Source organism: Stenella coeruleoalba (genome assembly GCF_951394435.1).
Source record: "Stenella coeruleoalba genome assembly, chromosome: 15".
NCBI classification, from domain to species: Eukaryota; Metazoa; Chordata; class Mammalia; order Artiodactyla; family Delphinidae; genus Stenella; species Stenella coeruleoalba.
The window spans coordinates 28,042,438-28,064,179 of NC_137161.1; positions in this window are offsets into that span (position 1 = coordinate 28,042,438).

Below are 21,742 nucleotides of genomic sequence, written 5' to 3' on the forward strand. Positions count from 1 at the left end.
CATTTTTTTTTCTTAAATTCCATATATATGTGTTAGCATACAGTATTTGTCTTTCTCTTTCTGACTTACTTCACTCTGTAGGACAGACTCTAGGTCCATCCACCTCACTACAAATAACTCGATTTTGTTTCTGTTTATGGCTGAGTAATATTCCATTGTATATATGTGCCACATCTTCTTTATCCATTCATCCGATGATGGACACTTAGGTTGTTTCCATCTCTGGGCTATTGTAAATAGAGTTGCAATGAACATTTTGGTACTTTTTGTTGGCATCCCTTGCCCAAAGTCCTCAGTGGCTCCCTACTGGAGGGGGAAGCAGGGAATGTGAGGATCAGAACTGAATTCCCGGGCCTGACATTGACACTCACGGTCCAGCCCCATCATTACCATTTCAGCCTTGTTCCCCCAGTGCTTCTACCCCAGCCAAGCCACAATCCTCTCTACTCCCACCTCACACTTCCATACCTTTGCCTGTGCTGCTGCTTCTCCCAGAATGCCTTCCCCCTGCCCCCATTCCACCTAGCCATACCCACTGAGCTCGTCTTCCAGGAAGTCTCCCTGTCACGCCCATCCACGTGGCCTGTCCCGCCTCTGAGGTCTGGATCAGACTGTGCTGTCCCGTTCTGTTCTTTCATAGTAATCATCTTGTATTGTTCATCTGTCTTAGGCTACAAATTAGACCCTAAGTTCCTTGAGGGTACGGCCTAGTTATTAGATCTACAGTGGCTATTTTCGAAATGAAAACTGGAACCTGTGCTCTGACCAGGGTATGTTTCTGCTTTGTTATACATTTGTATGAACAATCTCCAAAAGTCTAAACCATGGGTATCCAATGTGGACCATATACTTGGAAACTCTCTAACAGCACCCTTCACAGATCTGAGTAATCAGCCACTTTACCCCTTCCTGCTGAGCCCAGAGGTGGCTCAGAATTCTCTCACAGTAATGTTGCAGGTAGCTAGTGCCACCTGGATTTGGCCTGTGAGATGAAACCTCTGAGCCATCTGGAATGGGCACTCCCTGAGGGCAGGGACTTGTCTGTGGGGTTCTTATCCATAGGGCCTAGCATCATGCCTGGCACATAGTAGGCTCTCAGTAAGTATCTACGGAGTGAATGAATGCCCCTCCTAGAAAAGTCAATCTCAGTTATAAATGTAATGGCTAACTCATTTAAAATATGGGCTGGGCTGGGGCATCAGATCTGTGTCCCAGATCTGTGACGTTGCACAAGTTACTAAACCTCTGTGAGCTTCGGTTTCCACATCGACAAATGGAGTGTTGGTACCTGCTTTACAGGCTTGTCCTGAGGATTAAATGAATCATGTGCAGTGCCTAGGACGTGGCTGGCACCCAATAAATGTAAGTTTCCAACTTCCTCTTGGAATGAGTCCAGCTACAAGTTACAGAAACAAAAGTCATCGGTTCAAGTGAAAATCGGGGTGCTTTTTGGGGAAGAAGGGGGAATGGCTGCTGGGCAGAGAGAAGCACCAGCTGTGCACTTCTACCCTCTGCATGGAATCGGGATGGCGTAGAAAACCCAGGTTACATCACCACAGCTGCATCAGTACCACTGAATGATAACAGGAAGTGCTCTGTCTGCATGCTGGGCACTCTGCCGGGCATGGGGTAGAACCCGGTCTCACATTGTTCCCAGCAGCCCCCAGATTCAGAGAGTGGAGCACCTTGCCCAAGGTCACACAGCCTGAGTGTGTGGACAGGCCTTGGCTGTGAACTGAATGGGGCCACTGGGGCTCCGGGAGCCTTTCCCATCCCCACGCAGCTGAGTCATGGATTTCCCAGGTGGTGGCCAAGGGCCCTGGTGAGTCAGAGGCCTGGTGGGGGGCTGACCCCGTCACACTTCACCCCACTTAGTCCTGCCCAGGACCCCAGCCCCTTGCTTGGAAGCACAGGCACCTGCCAGAGACTACAACCTATAATGCCCTTACAGTACCCCAAAGTGATATCCTAAAGGGGCCACGGCATATTGTATGGCTGTGGAATCCCAGCCTGCCTGGGCTTAAATCCCTACGCTTAGGCCACGTGACCTTGGGCAGGTCACTTTACCTCTCTGGGCCTCAGTTTCCTCACCTGTGAGATGGGGAGAATGATTTCACTTTGTATTTATTAGCACAGACAAAGTACTGCGGGGCTCATGGGAAGAGCCAGCTAAATTTGAACTATTATAATATGCACATTATTGGATTTTTGCATTATCCAAGTGAGAAAAATGTATCCACTACTGTTCTAAATGTGATCAAAGATCAAACAAACAGAAATTACTTGTATCCTTTCTGGAACATAAATCCAGGTTGGATCCTCCCTCAGACGGTCACTGTAGAAGCTTCCAGCAAGAGGGAAGCTAAGGTCCTCAGAGGCCCCACTGCTGTGGTGGCCCAGCTATCTGCTCCCTCCCCTCCTCTGTTCTTGGACTTGGATCCTGTATTTCTCCAAGTGCACTGACCCCAGCCACCTGCAACAAAGACCTCTGGGCAGGGAACACTTGCTAAAAATACAGATCCCAGGGGCACAGCCAGGCTTGCTGCATCCGGCTCTGCATTTGACTTACCTTTCCAGGTGATTGAGATGTGAACTATAACATGAGAACGGATGTCCTGCTCCTTCCTGACCCAGCTTCTTCTCAGATCCAATGCCTACAGTGAGGTAAGCATGAGGCAAGGGGCTTTCCATCCCTCACCTCCTTTAAACCCCTAAAACATACAACAAATGACCATTGGGGAGTTGTGACAGATAAAGGAACTGAGGCTCAGAGAGGTATGCTGTGGGCCCATGATCACATGTGGTAAGCCGTGGACCTGGGATTTGAACCCAGAATCTGTCTTCTTTCCCCTTGCAAATGCTGCTCTCCCGTAAATGTGGCTGTGCCTGAGTACCCTCATTAGTCTGGGCCGGGGTCTAACTTTGTAACTTGCTGGTGAAAGCTGGTTGCTACAGCCAAGCTTCTTGGCCAAAGGCACAGGAGGAGCATCTAAACATACCGGGCAGCTTGGGGTAGGGAAGGTGTCAGCATTTGGGCCTGAGCTGGGGTTTGTGATCACCCATCAACAGAAACCGGCTGCGGGTTACTTAAGCAGGAAGGGAACTTACTAAAGGTTACTGGGGAGCCCATAACCTCTGAGAGACTCAGAGAGCCCAGCCTGGAGGTCTCATGGCCAGATCACCCCTCAGCCCCCCACCATGAGGCACTGACACGGCAGCCTGTCCCACTGACACCCAGATCTTGGCCAGTCCCTGCAGAACCTCTGTCCCTGGTGACTCCAGACACTGGATGTAGGCACTGCCAAAGGGTCTGTGTGGCCCCCGCCTCTTCGGCCATGGATTCCCTCAGAGCTCTGTGCTGGGGGGTGTGACTGGGGGAGTCTGGGTCCTGTGCTCAGCCCTTCTACAAAGCGTGCTGGTAAATTGAGGCTGCTCTGTCGGAAGTGTCATTAGGTGGGGAATTCACCAGACATGGGAAGGTGGCTTGAAAACAGGGCATCCAGTAAGAATGCAGATGTCCAGCTGAGACCAGGAACGGGCGGTCAAAGACCCAGCAGTTGCTGAGGGCGGCCATGCACCAGGCACTGTGCCGAGTGCTTCACATCTGTCAGCTTCAATCTTTAGCTACAGAAATAATGCCCAGTTCACAGATGAGAAAGCTCAGGCCCAGGATCATAAGCTGCGTGAGTGACAGGTGACGCTATCGAGCCTGGGTCCATCAGACACCTGAGCCAGGGCTGGGGACCACCAGGACATACGTCATTGCTTTCTGCTTCCTGTGACAGGGACCAGCCCCCCACCCCTCCAGACTGCACACCTGCCTTTCACCCGCCTCCTGCGCGCCTCCTAGCTCAGCAGGCTGACCCCTCAGCATCCCTGGGAGGGAGGCAGGGTGAGTACTATTATCCCATTTTATAGATGGGGAACCTAAGTTGCGGGGAGGGATTTGTCTAGATCAGGAAGCAGTCATTGTAGGTCTGGGGTCTCCCCACACCGGCCTTCTCTCACTTACTCTCTGCCCCATTTCCTGGGGAGGCCCGGCTGCTCTTCTGAAGGTGGCTTGGAGAGCCAGCTGGGAACACCCCACCCACTACCTTAGCCTGGCAGAGAGCCAGCTTCTGCGGGAGGCTGTGGGGTGGGAGTGCGGGGGCCCTGGTGCAACTTGGGCAGGAGAAGGAAGGTGAAGAGAGCCCTAGAATATACGATCAAAGCCCTGCTTCTTCAGCTGTTTGAGATGCTCTGCCAAAGAACTGCCCTCCTCCAGGGCTGGAGAAATGTCCCCAGTGCCTTCAGCCCACCCAGAGATATCTCTTCCAGCCCCTTCTGTGACTTACTTGATACAGTAGGGCTTGGCTAGCTGGGTACAAAAGCCGCATGGGAATTGTGGCCCATCTTCCTGGACAGTCAATTTTTATAGGAGATTTTATGACACCTTCATTAGATATTGAAACTTCTTCCCAGTCTTCACAATTTTCACACTCACCGTCAACCACCTGTACCACCCAAGACAGCTGCTGGGGCTATGTTTCTAGTAGCAGGAAGGAGGAGGCAGAAGGACCTCCAGCTGAGTCAGCTCCTGTAGGAAGCCCACCAAGAAGTCCAAGTGGACTTCAACTTACTTAGGCGGCAAGAATCTAATCACGTGGCCACGCAGTGGCATGCGAGGCTGGGCATGTTGCCAGATAATACTGGGGCTCTGTTACAAAGGACAACGGAAGCGTGGGTACTGCATAGGCAACAAGCAATCTCGATCACTCATGTCAAGATGTGCTAAGGTCCAACAAAGGGCCACCTCAGCGTCACCTGGTCCCTGCTGGGCCGAGACACCACAGGTATCCAGCCTGGGCTTTTGGCATTACACATGCTGAGCCAGACCTCCACCAGGCTGTGCACCCCAGGAGGCCATACTCCTCTGCCTTAAACACCCCAGGGCCAGGGGCCCAGCAGCTAAAGACCCCTACAGCCCAGAGCCCACTATAATTATTCAGACCAGTCTAGCCCAAACTGTTCACCCTGCCCTGTCTTGTCTTTCCCATGGAAACCCCAATAAAGGCTGTGGCCTAAGCATTCTCCCCTGCCCCTCCTGAGCACCCTGGGTTTTTCCACATGTGGCACACATGCCTCCTGTCTCTAGGACCTGTGTGTAGAAGAACCTTTGTTTTCCTGAGCCTCTCCTCCGTCTCCTCTGTGGCTTCAGCTGATGGGCCATCCCATAAAAGAATACGAAACAGGTCTCCAGAGACAGAACGTCCTCCACGCCATTTCTCAGCTCCATCTTGGTTTTCCTTTCCAGAGATCCGTACTAGTCAAGGGAGGCGAGGTCGTACTGCAATAATAACAAATAACCCAAGTCTTAGCGGCTCCCAACATGAAGTTACTTCCCAGGCACCTGCACGTCGACGGAGGGCTGGCGGGGCTCCCCCCAGGGCCCAGGCCATGGAGCAGCCACCACCTCAAAGGCTGTGCAAAGCCACAGCGGAGGAAGAGAGTCTCCACCTGGCAACTGAATGCTCCAGCCTGATGTGACACAAGTCACTTCTCCTCACACCTCATCGACCAGGGCTGGACATATGACCCCACTCGGCCACAAGGGGACAGGAAGCGCCATCTACTCACATGCCTGGAGGGCAGAGCCTGGGAAATAATATGGAGCATGACCCTAAGGACCACCTCAGGCCTCTGTCTGGGGTGTCTGCCAGGCAGCTGTGGTCACCTGTGCAGGGGCAGAGGGAGCAGCTATGTCTTGGGGGTGAGGTGGTGCTGCACTGAGCCCAGCGGGGACCCACCTGGCGTGAGGGGGCTGAAGAGAAGAAAGACATCTGACACCCCAGAGCCTGGGGTTGTCATGCCAGACAGGCCTTCCAATCCAGCCAGGAGCCAGGTTCCTCTTCTGCAAAACTGGAATAGTATTTCCCATCCGGCAGATTTTAGTGAGGATTAATTAAAATACACGGGTAACATGGGGAAATGTGCCTTTATACTCCCAGCAGCCTTCCACGGAAGGAAATAACTTTTCAGTGGAAGGCCCTCTGCCCTCTGAGCCCTTTGATGAACTTATGTGGGAAAATTTGACAGCAGGAGCTTGGCGAAATGCAGCTTGGGGGAGGCAGGTTGGAAGGGGCTTATTTTAAAAATTGTGCTTAAAAAGCACAAAATATTCTTAAGGTTTCTTTGGGGGTGACCTTGTTTATATGGGATGGTTTGGGGGGAGTTGATGGAGATTATGGGGGCATCCAAGCCCCCACAACTGCCCCTATCGAAACTGGGAACAGATCAATTTTTCTGTATAACAGGAAGAGAAGATTTGGGGGTTCCTGCGGCAGTTCACAAGCTGGGGAAGCAAAAAGAGGGGAGCAGGAGAGGGAAGGCAGCGTGATGACAGAGGGTGGCGTGTACATAACCGCCAGGGAAGTCCTCTGGGTGCATGAAGGCAGCAGGAGGCTACTCTCAGAATAGGGTGAGGCTTTGAAGGTGAGATGTGATGTAAGCCGCAGTTCCTTCCCACTCCTCAGGTTTTGAGCAAACTCCCTCTGATGACAGGAGGCTCACTCCTGCACAGCGGTCAGTCAACATGCTGCTCTGTGCTGTCCATGTCACATCAAAGCCAATCAGTGGACATGGAGGCCTGCTCTGCTTCCTGGGCAGAGGATGGTGAGAAAGCATATCAAAAACCGGATCCTGGGCTTCCCTGGTGGCGCAGTGGTTGAGAGTCCGCCTGCCAATGCAGGGGACACGGGTTCGTGCCCCGGTCCGGGAAGATCCCACATGCCGCAGAGTGGCTGGGCCCGTGAGCCATGGCCGCTAAGCCTGCGTGTCCGGAGCCTGTGCTCCGCAACGGGAGAGGCCACAACAGTGAGAGGCCCGCATATTGCAAAAAACAAACAAACAAAAAAAACCCGGATCCTGGTCCTGCCCAGCACAGAGAGACACGCCAATAAGGCTTGTATGTACACTTCCAGAAGCCTCAAATGGCCAGCCCCAGCGTGGTGGCGCGGCTCCTCCTCTGAGCGGAGAAATGGGGGACAGGGTGGCAGAAAGACAAGAAAGAAACTTCCCGAGATCTGGAGTTATCCCGTTCATCTAGGTGTGCAGGCCACGTGGCAGATAGGACAAACTGAGTCCTGGAGGGCTCAGCTTTCCCACAGTAACCCAGCCAGCCAGTGGTACAGCCAGGGTTCTACAGCCATTGGAGGATAGAAACTGGAGCACAGAGAGGCGAAGGTCTTGCCCAAGGTCACACAGCAATTCCATAGCAGAGCCAGGATGCAGGGACTCCAGGTCCTATCTCTTCTGGCTGCCAGCCTGGGAAAGCTGCCCAGCTCTTTCACCCACTTTTGGCCTGTGCTGGGCGAGAGGTGGAGCGGGTGGGCTGAGGAGAGGCAGCGTGATCTAAGAACTCCACTCAGGCCCAGACACTAGGACTGAACCGGTCCCCCTTGCGCCCTGGCAAGCCCACCCCAGAGAGACAGTACCTGCGAGTACGGCCGTGCCCAGGGTGGGAAGCCAGGCGTGGGGCTCGGCCTTCTGCACATGTGATCTCATTGAACCCTCAGGCAACCCTGTGAGTTGAGCACCTCCGCTGTTTTCGATTTTTCCAGAGAGGAAACTGGGGTGAGTAGGACCAAGGCCTCGGGACTCACAGTCCAGTGCTCCAACCCACGGCGCTCAAGGCGGGAGGGGCCTGGCGGAGCGCCACACGGGGCGGGGCGCGGGGGCGGGCCCCTCATCCCGGATGCGCCCCCAGCCGGCTGGAGCTGCCCCGCGGGATTCCCAGAGCAGGGCTGAGCAGGAAGGCGGGAACAATGGGCAGCGGCTGCAGCGGGGCTGCTGGTTTCCGGAGCAGGGGTGGGGCGGGCTGGGGCCTGGCGGCCACAAAGACTGTGGGAACGAGGTGCCTGCGCAGGAGACTAATGAGATTAACGACTAACATCTTTTGAGCACTCACTGTGTGCCAGGACCTGCTTTCAACGCTTTAGAGGAATCCGCACCTTATCCCTATTTAGCCCCATTTCACAGAGGTTGAAATTGAGGCACAGAGAGTTTAAATAAAATGCCCAAGGTAAGTAAGAGGTGAAAGCGAGATTTGAACCTAGTCAGTGTGGCTGCAGATCCTATGCTCTTAACCACCATAAACACTATACACCCTACCCCACCCCCACATTTTCTCTAAATTTCCTTTTTTTCACTTAAAGCATTAACAGCTTTCTATGTCATAAATATAGTCCTCAGCCTTGTTTAAAGTCCTAACATCCTGGGGAGATGTTGTCCATGCACCCAGCCCCCACCCCCTACGTCTCTCCCACCATTTGAGGCGCCTGCGTTTCCACCACTGGTGCCCTATCATTGAGTTAGGTTTGGTTCCTCTAACTTAAATTGGTGGCAGCCAGGGGTGGGCTCGTGGGTGCTTAAGAACCTCCTAATCTCCATCAGAAGCACCTCCACCACCTAAAAAGACGCACCGTCTAGATAAAAATGACGTGTTTATTATGCAAATGAAACTTTAAGACCGGCCTCCTTCCCACCCCAATTAGACTGCTGCACCCAAGCTCCTCCCACAGAGAGTTTCCGGAGACAGCAGGCTGGTGGGTTCGTGCTTGCCCGGTTCCCAGCGTTGAACACAAGGTGAGGAAACACTGCAGGTTTCTTAGGATCCGGTTGGGTGAAGACTGGCCCTTCCCAGCGCCGCGGGAGACACGGGAAGACCCAGCCTGGCCAGCGGTGGTGGCTCCAGAATCTGCAGAAGGCCTGGGTAGCTGGAGCAGGTGGAGGCGCCGGGCTGGGGCTTGCATTTTATACGAGATTAAGGCGTCAAAGTGGCACCGCCAACGACTGGGAAGGCACGTGAGAATCTAGGGCACCTCTTACTCCCAACTGAGACAGACTGGGATCCCCAGGTGCAGCAGGGATGAGGCGGGGGACTGTTAAAGCCACTCCGCTACATCTGCTGGGAGAAACCCCTTTTCCCAAAGAGGCTGATGGGGCTTCTCCTCCAAAAATGATGGACCAGCTGGAGACCCCCCTCCCGAAGCCTTCTTGCCCTCACAAGGTCAGCTGGGAGCACTGGATGGGGAACCAGGATACCTGAGATCTGTGCTCTGGTTTTATCCCCGTCAGGGGCTGCTGTATGGCTTTGGACCAATCATTCTCCCTCTCTGGGCCTCTAGCTTCCCATCCCTACCACACCAGGGACCTCCAAGGACTCTTCCCACTCTGACAGGTGGTCTGACAACAGCACTTTCCCTTTCTGGGGCCACCTGAGCTGCCCAGGTGTATGATCTGGTACAAGTCACCTCTCTGAACCTTCCTTTCATCACCAATTATTATCTTCCAAAGATGGCTGTAATTTGGGGGTCACCCAGCATCCACTTTCCCTTCTTATGGTATCAACCCCCAATTTTCTTCAGGGGAAGCCTTCCTCCTCCCACCTCAGCCTTGTGCAGTGGGTGGAGTTGAGTCTACCCCTGACTACAAGGGGATGAGAGTGACCAGGCCAGGCCGACACCCGAGTTCCATTCCCTGAGGCTCCGGTGAACTGTCCAGGGGGTAGTCATGCAGCCCTGTTCCCGTCACCAGCAGTCGGGCTTAGGACTTGTCCCAAATGTTGAGAAGAATGGAAGCATCAAACCTGGGAGGGCTGGCGGCTGGAGTTGCCTCTGCTGGGAATGGAGCCTTTGCAGAGCAGGCAGAGCTGGGGACTGGGGCGTCAGGGCTTGGCGCCGTAGCCTGAGCCCTCCAGTCCAGCTGTGCCTGAAGCCTACTGCCTACCCTTAGGTTTTGCTTGTCCAAGAGCCAATAAAATACCTTTTTCACTTAAACCAGTTTGAAGTGGATCTTCTGGTGCTCACAACCTAAAGAATCATGACCATTTTGGGGGTTACTTGATTCTATGACACCATCAATTGTAAGATTTTTTTTTAAGAAAAATATATCTACAGTATTTAATAACTTCTCGGTGAAAAAAAGAAGCATATTAGGTGTGCCCTTTAAAAATGGAGAGTAGTATGTTTTTATTTCTAAAATTGCACATCACAGTCACTTTGGTGACTTGATCAAAGTTCTTCACATTCTTTGGATGAATTCCGCAATTTTTATTTTGCCTGCCTGATGATAGCCTTTTGAACACTCAGTAACCTTTTATTTCCATGTGGCATCACTTTAGAAGTCACTTTAAGTGATAATTAAGGATCCAATCTGGTAAAATTCCATCAGGTTGGATCTCAGCCACCCGAGCAACTGGAAGCAGACAGTGAGGACACCAAACTCCCCCTCTGCCTGCTGGCTGGCATGTTCCTTGGACATCAGTTTTGGGACACATCCTCATTCCAGAACCAGTGAAATGTGTGTGTGGGACCCATGTGTCAGAACTACTGTAGTTACTATCGTAACTATGAGACGTTTGCTGTGGGACAGGAACTGAGCTAAGCAGAACGAGGTGGGAACTTGACCAAGTAACATCACTCTCTTCCACAACTGCCACATCTGTAAATGAGAATAATAGTTTCACAGGGTCATTGGGAAGGTTTAATGATAAAAATCAATGTAAAACTCTTAGAGAAATTTTGGCATATCAGAATTGCCCAATAAATATCAGGGATTATTATTTTGTTTCATTCTCACAACTGCTCTTTGAGATCAATATGATCTACTTTAAGGTTTAGGACACTAAGAACAGGGACAAGAAGTGTCAAGTCCAAGGTCACTCATCTGAGAAGGAGGTGGTGGATCTGGGACTCAAAGCCAGGCCTGTCCAGTACCCAGCCTTATGTCTGTAACTAATGCCATCTGGACTTCCAGCCAGTAGCGGGGCTCCTAACCCCAGAGGTTTGGGGTGGGGTGGGCCAGGGAGGGCTTGTGGGTCCAGTTCTTAGCCGGGGCAGGGAAAGATCATACTTGCTCACCAGCCAAGCTCACTGCCCAGACCACTGTCTCAGCCTGATTCGTGAATCCTGGGCCTTTGTAAACTCCAGAGAGGAAACACCAAGGCCCAGGGACTTGTCCAAGGCCATATGGCCAGGGAGTGACCTGGGTTCAGGCTGGAACCCCTGTTCTCTGACTCCTCACATGGTCCTCATGCTTCACTGCTCCCCATAGACCCTCCTGGCACCACATCCTCCAAGAAGCCCTGCCTGACCACCCCAGTCCACGTCCCTGTTCATTTCTCTGGCAGGGTCTCAATACTTGCTGGCATTTCAGACATGGCCTCTGGAGTCAGGCCAAGCTTGGATTTGAATCCTCTTCCTGCCACTTATTATCTGTGTAATCCTGGGTTCTTTCCCCCTCTCTCTGAACCTCAGTTTCCTCACCTGTAAAATGGGCTACAAAAGCCCATCTCATGGGGTTGATGGGAAATTTCAGGTGAGGTCAGGGCTGAGCACAGCCTGACTAGGAATTAGCCTTCATGATCAGCTGTTTTCTCACTACCCCCTCCTGTATGCAACATAGTTATTGTCATTAATAATCACAAAATAAAATAAATAATAAGAATAATGTACAGAAAAGAAATTCAGTGTGAAAATGTTTTTATTAGACTTCACATTTATATAATTGTGGCAGTGAAAAATAATGAACTAAATCAACAAATACAGTATTATAGTACAAAAAAAAGGAAAACAGTAATGAATTAATACTTTTAAGTCATATTAATATTTTATTGTTTTCTTTTTTCTTACAAAAAACAACACATTAAGAAATGCTTCCAAAAAAAGTGAATCCGAGAAGTTTGGAGTGTGATCTGTACATGGAGCAATGGCGTGAGGTCATTCGGGCTCCGTTTCTGCCCCTCACGGTCACAGCGCTGTCAACTGCTTATTCACTTGCGGTTCAGGTGCGGGGGTGCGCAGAACACCGGAGGGAGCACCAGCTGTGTCTGGAGTTGAGTTTAACCGTTACAAAATGTTACCAAACTTGAAACAGATGCCTGTAGTTGAATCTGGGTGTGTTGGGAGCCAAGTGTATGATGAAGTTCTCTGCATTAGCTTCCATGCAGAACACAATGTTTATTACAGGAAAAGTAGTTTTAAAATGTATTAATAGCCTATTATTAAAACTTAACAGTAACTACAGTGACTATTTAGAACCTAGACTAACAAAAAATTTTTACCAGGAGGAGAAAGTTAAGCACTGACTTCGGTTAGAATTGCCAGTGCAGGGTGATAATAAAAAGCAGGCGACTTTCAGTGGTTTCATTATTGCTTCTAAACTCCACAGATAACACCCTGCTCATTGCCTGCACTGCACAGCCTCCCCTTGCCCACCCTTGGCCCTCCACTGTGCTCATTCCCTGGTAAGTGTCATTTTGATGATCAACACAAGCTTTAACCATTGGGCACCCCCAGAGAGGGGTGAATAAGGGAAGGAGGGAGGGAGACCAGAACAGGGAGCCATCGCCTCTTGAGTCCCAGGCCTAACTCCTTATAACAAGCTGTGTGTCTTTAAGAAGTCACACCCTCTCTGTGCTTCCAACGGGATGGGTTATCCCTCCCCTGCTTTACTCAGCCTGGGTGATGGAGAGGTCGGGCCTAGGGGCAGAAGCAAGTGACAAATGCACGCCTGCTCCAGCCCTGGACACCCCTCCAGGAGTCGAACCCACGCTGGCGCAGGCTCGCTCGCTGTTACCCGTCCTGCTTCAGCTGCCTAGCTATCGTAGGCCTTCAATGCGCTGTAATGCCCCCCTCACGTGAAGCTGCTGATCTCCAGTGCCCTGGATGCCCCCAACTGCCAGTGACCCCTGCCACTGGAGTTGCCATGGTTGCCACTGTGGCCACCTCTTTCCCAGCCTGTACAGAAATGTCCTCCCAGTGTCCAGCTGTTGCAGAGGCCCCACAGCCCCGGACTGGGGCCCCAAATGACCTCCTCTTTCAATCCTGTCACTCGGCCATCTCCTTTCTTGTAGGCTGTGCTGCAGGGGAAGTTGGTTAAGAGGCAGCCTCATTCCCTGCTCCGAACCTCTGCTCCCTTTCCACTTTTAATCTGATGGCCGTGGGGACACCAGGCTGCCTGGAAGAGAATACACACTCAAATGCACACCCTAATATCAAAAGGATTTAGCCAAGGGTACAGATCTCATGGAAGCAAGGTGGCCACAGGGGCAAGAGCAGATGCAGCAGGTGGTGGCTGGGCTTCTCCCTTTCCCTGCAGGACCTGGCAGTTGTTGCTACTTTCTCTGAGTGGTTACGATCCTTCCAGAGCAGAGAACAAGGCTGAGTGCTTGCTATGCCACAAGGTCTTTCACATTCACATTCCCTCGAATTCCAGGAGAACCAATATAGTAATATAGGTAGTTCCTCAAAAGGAATGGATACCAAGGTTTGTTACTAAAGTTTGTTTATCCTTTCACCAGCGGAAGGACATTTTGGTTGCTTCCAGTTTTAGGAGATTATGAATAAAGCTGCTATAAACATGCATGTGCAGTTTTTTGTGTAGACATGTTTTCAATTCAGTTGGGTAACACCTAGGAGCACAATTGCTGGATCGTATGGTAAGAATATGTTAGTTTTGTAAGAAACTGCTAATCGTCTTCCAGAGTGGCTGTACTGTTTTGCATTTGCATCAGCAATGAATAAGCGTTCTTTTTGGTCTGTATCCTTGTCAGCATTTAGTATTGTCAGTTTTGTGGATTCTGGCCATTCCAAAAGGTATGGAGTGATATCTCATTTTAATTTGCAATCCCCTAATGACATATGATGTTGAGCATTTTTTCACATGCTTATTTTGCACCTGTACATTTTCTTTGGTGAGGTGTCTGTTCAGAAGTCCTGCCCATTTTTGAATTGGGTTGTTTGTTTTCTTACTGTTGAGTTTAAAATGTTCTTTGTATATTTTGGATACCAGTCCTTTATCAGATATGTGTTTTGCAAATAACTTCTCCCAATCTGTGACGTACCTCTTCAATCTCTTAACATTCTAACACAGAGCAGAAGTTTTTACTTTTAATAAAGTCCAGTGTAATCAATTTTTCTTCTATGGATTGTGCTTTTGGTGCTGAATTTAAAATTCATCATCAAACCCAAGTTCACTTGGATTTGCTCTAATTTATCTTCTATAAGTTTTATAGTGTTGCATTTTACATTTAGGTCTAAGATCCATTTTGAATTTACTTCTGTAGTAAATTTAAAGGCTATGTCTAGCTTCACTTTTTTTGCCTATGGATGTCAAATTATTCTAGCACCATTTGTTAAAAAGACTATCCTTTCCCTTATTGAATTGCCTTTGCTCCTTTGTCAACGATCAGTTGCCTGTATTTGCGTGGGTCTATTTCTGGGCTATTTATTCTGTTCCATTGATCAATCTGTCTATTCCTTCACCAATCCACACTGTCTTGATTACTGTGGCTTTATAATAAGGCTTCAGAGTCAGGTGGTGTCAATCCTGTGACTTTTCTTTAGTATTGTGCTGCCCGTTCTGGATCTTCTGCCTTTTCATATATACTTAGAATCAGTTTGTCAATGTCAACAAAAAAATTTACTAGGGTTTTTATTCAGATTGTGTTGAATCTATAGATTGAACTGGGGAGAACTTACACCTTAAAAATATTGAATCTTTTTATCCGTGTACAGGGAATATCTCTCCATTTATTTATTTCTTTCATCAGAGTTTTATAACTTTCCTCATGTAGACTCTGTACATATTTTGTTAGATTTATGCCTATTTAATCACTTTTGGTGCTAATGTAAATGGTATTGTGTTTCTAATTTCAAATTCCAACTGTTCATTGCTGGCATATAGGAAAGCAATCAATTTTTACATATTAATTTTATATCCTGTGACCTTGCTATAATCATTTATTAGTTCTAGTTTTTTTTGGTCAAGTCTTTATGATTTTATAAATAGATAATCATGTCATCTGTGCACAGTTTTATTCCTTTCTTGCCAATCTGTATACCTTTCTTTTACTTATTGCATTAGCTAGGATGTCCAGTATGATGCTGAATAGGAGTGGTGAGAGAGGACATCTTTGCATTTCCTAATCTTAGGAGGAAAGCATCCAATTTCTCACCACTACATATGATGCTAACTGTAGGATTATTGTAAATACCCTTTATCAATGTTTGAGAACGTTCCCTATGATTCCTAGGTCGCTGAGTTTTTATCATTAATGGGTGTTAAATTTTGTCAAATGCTTTTTCTGCATCTATTGATATGATCATATGATTTTTCTCCTTCAGCCTATCGATGTGAGGGATTATAATAACCGATTTTTGAATGGTGAACCAGATTTCCATACCTAGAATAAATCTCACTTGGTTATGCTGTATAATTTCCTATACACTGTTGGATTCAATTTGAAGATTTTTTTGAGGATCTTTGCATCTGTGTTTATGAGAGATATAGGTCTGTAATATTCCTTTCTTATAAATGTCTTAATCTGCTTTTAGTATTGGGGTAACACTGGCCTCACAGAATGAGTTAGGAAGTATTCCCTCTGCTTCTATAAGTATATTCTGGAAGAGATTATAGAGAACTGATATCATTTATTCCTTAAATGTCTGGTAGAATTAGCCAGTGAAACCATCTGTGCCTTGTGCTTTTTGTTTTGTGAGGTTATTAATTATTGATTCAATTTCTTTAATAGATATAGGTCTATTCAGATTATCTATTTCTCTTTTTATAAGTTTTGGTAGTTTTTGTTTTTTAAGGAATTGGTCCATTTCACCTGTTATCAAATTTGTAGGCATAAAGCTATTCATAATATTCCTCTCCTATCCTTTCAATGTCCACATGATCAATAAACGTGACCCCTCCTTCATTTCTGATATTTATAATTTGTGTTTTCTTTCCTTTTTCTTGATTTTTTTTTCAAAGAACCAGTTTTGGTTTCATTGATCTCTGTTGATTTCCTGTTTTCAATTTCATTGATTTCTAGTCTAATTTTGTATTATCTCTTTTCTTCTGCCTATATTACTCTTCTTTCATTTACTGAGGTGGAAGCTCAGATAATTGCTTAATCAATAATTAAGCAAAAAGATTAATCAACAGTCTTTTCTAAAGTATGTATTTAATGTTATAAATTTCCCCCTAAGCACTGCTTTTACTGCATCCCCCAAATTTGATAATTGTATTTGCACTTTCGTTTAGCTCAAAATATTTTAAAATTTCTCAAGACTTCTTTGAGCCATGTGCGATTTAGAAGTATATTGTTTAATCTCTAAATAGTTTGAGATTTTCTAGTTGTCTTTCTGTTATTGATTTCTAACTAATTCCATTGTGGTCTAAAAGCAAACTTTGTATGATTTCTATTCTTTCAAAATTTTAAGGTGTGTTTATGGCCCAGAATGTAGTCTGTCTTGGTGAATGTTCCATGTGAACTTCACAAGGATGTGAATTCCGCTGCTGTTAAGTATTTTGTAAACATCAGTAAGATCTAGTCGATCATTGGTGCTATTCAGTTCAACTATATCCTTACTGATTTTCTGCCTGCTGGATCTGTCAATTACTGATTGAGAGGTGTTGATATCTCCAACTCTAACAGTGGACTCATCTGTTTCTCTTTACAGTCCTATCAGTTTTTGCCTTGCATATTCTTTCTTGCTCTGTTGTTAAGTGCATACAAATTAAGGATTTTTATTGCTTCTTATAGAATGACTCCATCATTATGTAATGCCCCTCTCTATCCCTGATAATTTTCCTTGCTCTGGTCTGCTTTGTCTGAAATTAATATAGCTACTCCAGATTTCCTTTGATTGATGTTGGCATGGTATATCCTTCTCCATCCCTTTACTTTTTAATCCATGTGTGTCTTTATAAAGTGGGTTTCCTGTAGAAAACATAGTTGGGTCTTGTTTTTTCATCCACGCTGACAATGGATTTGAATTGATCTTTTAGTTAGTGTATTTAAACCATTCACATTTAAAGTAATTATTGCTATTACTGTTTTGTAACTGTTTTGTATTCATTCGGCTTTTTCTTTGTTTTCTTTTTTCTTTTAAAAATGTCCCCTCTTTTCCTGACTTTCTCTGGGTTTTAATTTTATGATTCCATTTTCTCCTCTCAATTACGTCTTTAAAAAAGTTGTTAACGGTTTCCGTAGTGTGCAATATATGTTTGCAACTAATCTAAGTCCACTTTCTTTTATGTTTTTAATTAGTGAGGTACAACTGACATATAACATTATATTACCTGAAAGGTGTATAACATAATGATTTGATATTTTTTTATAAGTCCACTTTCAAATAACACTATACCACTTCATGGGTATACAGTACAGGTGCCTTATAACAGTGTATTCCTAATTCCTCCCTCTCATCCCTTGTAACATTGCTGCCATTCATTTCACTTTCCATATGCTATAATCACCCAGTTCATTCTTGCTATTATTACTTTGGACAAATGATTATCTCTAAGATTAGGTAGGTATACAAGCAACAAAGATTTTATTTTACCTTCATTTCTTCCTTCTCTGATACTCTTCCTTCCTTAGGTAGATCTGAGTTTCCAACCTGTATCATTTTCCTTCTCTCTGAAGAACTTCTTTTAACATTTCTTGCAAGGCAGGTCTACTTAGCACAAATTCCTTCACTTTTTTGTTTGAGAAAGAATTTGTTTTTCCATTTTTGAATAATTTTGCTGGATACAACATTCTAGGTTGGTGGTTATTTTCTTTCAGCACTTGGATATCTCACTCCACTCTATTCTTGTTTGCATGGTTTCTGATGAGAAAGTCCAGTGTAATTTTCATCCTTGTTCCTCTGCAAGTAAGATGTCCCCCCGACCCTATGGCTTCTTTCAAGGTTTTCTCTTGTCTTTGGTTTCCTGTAGTTTGAATATGACATGCTTAGTTGTAGATTTTTTGGTATTTATCCTGCTTGGTATTTTTTGAGCTTTCTGGCTTTGTAGACTGGTGTCTATCATTAATTTTGGAAAATGGTAAGTCATTACTACTTCAGATATGTCTTCTGCTTCTTTCTCTCTTCTTCTCGTTTTCTCATTATGTGTATGTTATACCTTTTGTAAATGTCCCACAATTCATAGATATTCTGTTCTAGATTTTTTCCACTTTGCATTTTTTCCAGCTTTATTGAGATATAGTTGATGTATAACATTGTGTAAGTTTAAGGTATACAATGTGATGATTTGATACACTTATGTATTGCAAAATGATTACCACAGTAGCATTAGTTAATACCTCCATCACTTCACAGAACTACCATTTCTTTTTTTTGTGGTGAAAACATTCTTAGTAACTTTCAAGTACATAATACAGTATTGTTAACTATAGTCACCATGCAGTACTTTAGATCTCAAAATTTATTCATCTTACAACTGGAAGTTTGTACCCTTTGACCAGTATCTCCCAGTTTCCTTCATCTCCAGCCCCTGGAATCCACCATTCTACTGTCTGTCTCTATGAATTTGGCTTTTAGTGCATACTATTTTTGGACTGTTATGTCTTCTCAGTTTGGGTTCACTCAGCTTCTTAAATCTGAAGGTTATTATGTTCTTTTGCCAAATTTGGGGATTTTCCAGTTATTATTTGTTTGTATGTTTTCTGCACTGCACTCTTTCTCTTCTCCTCTGGGACTCCAATGACGTAACTATTGGCGGATTGGGTATTGTTCCACAGGCTCCTAAAGTTCTGTTTGTTTTTCTCATCTATTATTTCTTTGTTCAGGTTATATAATTTGTATTGGTACATCTTCAGGTTCACTGCTTCTTTCCTCTGTCATCTCCATTCTGCCACTGTGTCCATCCAACGAGTTTTTTATTTTTGTATTTTTTAGTTCTAAAATTTCCATTTGGTTTTCCTTTATATCTTGTATTTCTGTGTTTCAAGGGTGTTAATAGTTGCTTGTTGATCCTTATCCTTTTCCTTTTCCTTTCTCCCCCTCCCCTCTTCCTTTTTTCTTATGATGGCTGCTTTAAAATCCTTGTCAGATGACCCCAACATCTGTGTCATCTTGATATTGGCATCTGTTGATTGCCTTTTCTCATTCCAGTTCAGACTGGTAATATTTGATTTTATCCTGGACTTTTTGGGTATTATGTTACAAGACTCTGTTCCCTTTTAAAACCTTCCATTTTAGCATGCATTCAACCTGTTTCAGTTCAGAATGCATATCATGGCTCACTTTTGTGGTCTGTGTGTTTGAAGGTCAATTTAGTTACAAATTCAGGGCTATTTTGGTCTGCCTCGCTTGTGTGCTACCCAGAGGCCAATCTGAAACCATGCAGTATTCCACTTCACAGTTCAGTTCTCAATGATTTCAGTATGTTAATTCTGGTGGGTTTCACGCATAAGACACTTTAGTGTGTGCCCAGGACTTCATACACCAACTGAAAGAATCTCTTTCTGCAGCTCCCCCTTCTCTGTAACCCTCCCCACACACTCTGGCTGTGAGGGGGTGGGTGCTGCCCCTTTGTCACCTTTGCTTAGTGCAGAGCATGGAGAATGACAGGGCTCCACCCTGCACTGTCCATAGCACAATGTGGAGTGTGTGTGTGGGGGGGAGGGGTGTCCCCCTGCCCCCCCTGACCCTGATCACATTAGTGCAGGGTGGAGCTGAGACCACCATGCTGTGAAGAGGCCTGGGCGTGTCTACTGGAGGACAAGAGGCCACATGAGAAGATATCTAAAAGTGATAGGTCGAGACACAGCAATGTAATGTAAAATTCTTAGAGTAGCTTAATGTTATTTTCTACTAAATTGCCTTTTTCTTTAGAATTATTTATATATTTAGGGTATGAGGTTTTTGTTATATTTTGCAAAAATTTTCTCTCCATTATGGCTCTCTTGCTTATGGTATTCTTTATGATGCAGAAGTTTTGTTCTTTATTTCATTTTTAGGTGGTCACATCTGTCAATAATTTCCCTTGTGTCTCTGAGATTCTGTTTCTTGATTAAGCAGGCTCTTTCCAAAGATTTACTTTAATCTTATATTCTTCAACAACAACAACAGTATAAGCAATTGGTGCAACATGGTGGTAACTGTAGAAGAGAGAGTGAAGAGTTTGAACTACTTGTCTCTATGGACTGGCTGGAGTAAGGGCCAGGCAGGAAAGGAGGACTCCTTCCCTCACAGTCCAGCCTGAAAATCACACTGATAAAGTGTGTCCTGAACCTGACCGCTTCCTTACTACCCTCGCTCCTACCAGTTGGGTCAAGGCCTCCTTCATCTCTGGCTGAAGCAACCCCAACAGCCAGCTCCTTGGTGTGTGCTTCCCTCCTTACCCCCGTTTCAATGATCCATGGCTGTGAAATAAACCACTTTGAAACCCGGGTCTTAAGTCTCACAGTTCTGTGGTTTCCCTGAGCTGAGGTGGTTGTTCGTTTATGTGCTGTTCCATTATCCTAGAACAGTTTTCCTCCCAGCCTTCAGCTGGCTACTTCGCCACTCTCCTCACTGCCGTCACACTCTGGATACCTGACATTATTTATTTGTGCATGTTTTGGAACTCCACTAGAATGGAAGGTCCTTGCGGGTGGCACCTTTCTCTTTCCTATCCTGTACTCACTTCTAACACCTAGAACAGCACTGATCACAGGGATGGCATACCATAATATATATACTCTGTGGTTAACTGAATTTATTTCCCTAAATCTTGGGAATCTATTGCTTTGAGAAATATACAAATTAATTCTAAACTAGGAAAAACTACAGTGGCATTTGGCAGACAGATCCAACAATATATCAGACCTACACACTCACTAGCAAATATTTCCACCTTCCTAATAAAAGCTGACAGCTGTTTTCCCGTGTACTCTAAAGGGCAGCTGCTGCAAAGCCTGGCTTCTGATGGTTTGTAATCAATCTGCCCGATGCATGTAGGGAACTCGGGGAACTCAGAAGACCCACTCTGGGCAGAAGCCAGGGGAGTGCTCCCCTTGGCATTTTAATTTTAATGCATTTTTGCTGTCAGCTGTCTCTTATTAATTCACTGAATTTAATTAGAGAGCTGAACAAGAATCCCTCAACTCTGCTTTCTCGGTGGTTCCTAAGAACACGGTTCAGTCCATGGCTGTCAACCAAAGTGAACCCACATTTATCCAGGAAGCAGGTGCATGCTGAGGGCAGAATTCTTACAGACACACATCCCACATGTGTCAAAGACAAATCTAAGTTCAAGATAAAGTTAATAAAGCCTGTTTATTCAGAAACTTGCAGCATGGGAACTCTTTTGCTGTCACCTTTGCTTCAGCAGCAGTTCAAAGGTGTCAGGGAGTATATTTTATTGAATAAAAAGGAAATACCGACGCGGTATCTCATTGGAAAACGTTCCCGTAAGGCAGGATTTGTGGAACGAGGGACAGACTAACCAGTCAAGTACATTTGGCCATCCTCGGTTAGCTGCAAGGGGCCAGGCAGTTTCGGGACATTTCAAAAGAGGAAGGGGCAGAGGGTGTGTGGCCAGCCCTTTCCTGGAACAAACAGGGGTCAGTAGAACGCTTTTTTGTAGTCAAAACTGTCATCCTGGTTATTGGGGGGCAGGGGAGGTGTGTGGCCACATGATAATTACAGTTTTAGAGCTGGAAGTTATCTTAAAGTTCACCTGGTCACTCTGACCTACCATGCATGCCCCAGCCCCCACCCCGAATCCATTCAACAAATGGAAACACTCAGAAACAGGGTAGTTCAGTGCCTAAACTGTAGCAAAGGTCAGAAGCAGAATTAGAGTTCTCCTGAATCTTAGGACTGTGAATATAACTGTCATGCTTCTCAAAAATAAAACAAAAACGAAGAAAAGGAAAATAAAGTCAGTAGATCCTGGATACCGTTCTGGGGCTCAGAGGCGCTGGGCTTCAGGGGAG